Source organism: Argiope bruennichi, chromosome 1 (assembly GCF_947563725.1).
Source record: "Argiope bruennichi chromosome 1, qqArgBrue1.1, whole genome shotgun sequence".
In the NCBI taxonomy this organism is placed as follows: domain Eukaryota; kingdom Metazoa; phylum Arthropoda; class Arachnida; order Araneae; family Araneidae; genus Argiope; species Argiope bruennichi.
Window position 1 is genome coordinate 123,366,182 of NC_079151.1, and position 3,856 is coordinate 123,370,037.

Here is a 3,856-nt window from a genome sequence, read left to right on the forward strand (position 1 = left end):
CGAAATTCAGAGCGGAGTACGCCTTTTCGGACCAAATATCCGGAACGTTTGTTCTTTCATTTCTTCTCCTGTATCTCAAATTTAAATGTCTTTCTCTGTTAGCAGACAGGCGAGATTCATTCTGTCGCTTTAATTCAATTACAGTGCGTTTTAAAGATAGACGATTACTTCTCTCAAAAGAAGACTCTCCTTTGAAGAAAGTGTGAGCAATTTTTCTCTGATATTCGCTAACCTAACGTTTCTTTCCTCTACAGTTTCATTATCGCGCAACAAACGAAGCGTTTTGACATTTAATGTGATCCGGCCAAGGTTGAATTTTCTTCTTTTAGTGATAATGAGATTTGAATCGCTGTTTAAAATCAGACATAAACAAAGAAATGTATCGCATATGAATACCAAGACTCTTGCTATTTGCACATGCGAAGTTTGAGATTTCCGCTTAAGCGCGGGTAAATGCAAAGCACAGATACTGCTGCTTTACGCATGCGCGAATCGTAGTAGGAAAATAATTATAATCGCAATTATGAAACTCCTTTTTTTATTTTGATATGACTTCCAATATACTAAAACCTTCCCCAATAAATGCCCTACAAAATGGTACAAATATCTCCAAAATTAGTTAAGTATTTCTCGAGTTTTTCGGGTTTCAACATGCAGACAGATGCTTTCAGGTGACTCCATTTTATACTGGTATAGATAAAAAGAGAAAGTGTTGTAACTTTCAATAAATTCAAACTTGGAATTTGGGCCATATTTCAGGCCTCCCCGTGTCCGAAAAATACAACTCTGGAATTCTATCTATCTCTTCTGTAAACAAGATAATTGAAAAATACTTCGAGCTAGGTGGTTGCAATTTGGTAAGTAGTCTAACACAAAATTTATTTATATATATATTTTTTTTGTCAAATTTTGAAGCAAATCTATCCAAAGGAAATATGTCTGTCCATACTGAGAGTAAATAAACACCATAACTACAAAACGCAAACACACGGATAAAATTTGACGAACACTTTTAACACCTAAAGCATTAGTTCAAATTAAATTATAAACAAAATCCGTACGATTGATTGCTTGTATACTGTTGTTTACTTCAAGTGATGCTCTTGTGTATGCTTCGGCTGTGTTTTATTATTTGTGCTATCATACAGTTATTTCTTACTGTACCAGTTGGAGTTTTCACCATACAGTTTACAGATGGAGTTTGAAAATTTCTCAGAACAATATTTTTCATTAGAGATCTATAATGCTTTTTTATAAATAATATATATATAAATAAACATTTTATAACTAACAAAATGTTTTTAAAAAATCAGTTCAATCTGGCAAGATACAAGAAACGCAATGAAACATTTTTTTTTTTTTTTTTTTTTGCCCAACCATATTGCATGCTGTTTTACAATTAAGATAATTTTTACTTACTTTAAATTACTTTAAAGTATAATTATATACAATTATACGTTTAGTTAGAAAGTACTATTTAAGGTTTCTTTTTTAAATATGTATCTGGAAATGCACATTTCCTTTTTCATAATTGAACTAGTCGCAATCCATTGTCCTTCAAATTATTCAGATGCTTGCTGACGAATTAGAATTTTTTCAAACTGCCACATCAAAATTAACTTAGAATTCAATAGGAATTTTTTTTCTATAAAATCCCATAACAAATTATTATGAAAGACCGCATTTTGAAATTGTTATCCTATTACATAACTGTGTTTTGTCAGTATAATCCCATAAAAAGGAGCCAACGATGATGCTACTAGATAGGATCTATGACTTAAATTTTCAACATTAATTAATTGTTTGCTCTTTAATTTCCGTCATTATCGCATTTCTCATCAGTTTTTACTATAACGAATTTCGTAAACATTCAAAACTGTTTTGTAATTTATAAGCTGATTATGTAGTTTAATGCTTTATTTTTATATTTGATAAAATCCCTAAGAAAAAAACCGAAAGCCGAATTATTATAGGATTAAAAGTTTCCTTTGAAAGAAATTAGAGAGTAATTATTACAATGGAAAAGATCTGTTTGTCTTTAAATTTATGGTGTCATATGGTTGCTAATAGCATTTATAGCCGCCTGAGGCTTATATCATCAAACACTGTATACGTCATAGACTGACTCTCCAATCCGTCCGAAAGCACACGGATAAAATGACCGGACCTCCGCGACAGCAACATTAGCAGTAACTGAGGTTGAGTCCTAAGGGCCATCACTGGCCACGGTACAAGCCATCCCTAAGTAATTATGTCCCGTCATTGAGTTTAGTAGCCAGACCCCCACCTTTTCATGCAGCCAAAGGGGTGGCGAGAACCAACCACCTTGCCGGAAGCTTCTGATCTTCAATTACGAGGTACTCCTCGGTGAATACCAAACACTATATAAACATTGCATGATTTTATGGACACTGTCGAATCAAAATTTATATATTCTAGTTGTGTGGTTAGGCAAAATGCTTAAATTATCTGAGGCATTTTTAAAGAATTGAGCCACATATGAAATTTAATGAAAAGAACATGCGAATCCCACCCATTCACCTCGGTTCTACATCGCAGCAGCTCATCAGCAACTCATTTTACATCCAAAAAGATCGTTCGACATGCATTTATGATGTTGTTGAATTCATTCGGCACTCATAATTTTAAATAACACCAGCCCCTGGAAATCACAACCTTAAGTTTGCTTTTCTATAATTCCAAAGCAGAGATTCTCTCATCAATCTTTGTATTATGATGATTGAGAAATAGTGCGACAAATTTGCAGGAAGATGATACAGAACAGCATACCATAGTTGGATCGGAAATGTCTTCTTCGCGTGGTAGAGGGAGCTGGTGTAGGGATTAAACCGACCATTCACAATCCAAAACAGTCTCGTTGTAAATTTTTGAGGCAGCATCATTGGAAATTGCTTATAAGACTATAATCCACGTTACCGCGTGTGCGGTCGTAAGGTAACTTTAAAAAATTAAATGCGCAATTTAAAATTCTTCCCATCAAATATAATGATTCCGAAGTTTAAAACATTTTCAGATTGGGACTGAAGACCATACATCAAATTTTGTTTATCGAGCTTGTTTTATTGATGAATTATTGTATTGTATTATATGTTCTGATGGGGACAGACAATCAATCAATAGATAGACAATCTAGACAATCAATCAATAGATAGACAATCTAGACAATTAATCAATAGATAGACAATCTAGACAATTAATCAATAGATAGACAATCTAGACAATCAATCAATAGATAGACAATCTAGACAATCAATCAATAGATAGATTTGCTTTTAAAGAAATCTATAATTCAAATAATAAAATAATGTACCGAATTTCAACCAACTAACTCCCCCCTCCTCTCTTTTTTTAAGTTATTGTGTTCATAACCACCCAGTCTAATAGGCAGACATAAGTCTTTAGATGGATTTGTCCAAGTTTCGACAGATAAATCAATCAGATATCGAATTTCATTCATTTAACTCTTTCGTTTGTTTGTTTTTTTTTTTTTTTTTTCGTTAATATGATTACATGCCCACAGGTAATTGTGCAAAGACAGCACGCTGGATTTCATACATAAAATTAGACAAAATTACACTGTTTCAGGTAGATTCCTATAGGAAGACTATCTATTGAGATGGTTTTCATGACAAGATTTCTTCAGTTCTTCACCGATCATTGTCGCTAGAACCATATGAACATAACGTTTTTGCCCATATTTTTTTTATGAACAGAATAACAAGAGTAATTTTATTTGGATTTTAACTAGCTTGGAATATGTTGTTAGAAATGTAAAATTTCTGGACGAGTTCTTAAATAGTCCATCTAGCTCAAAGGGGGGTGGGATGGAAATGGT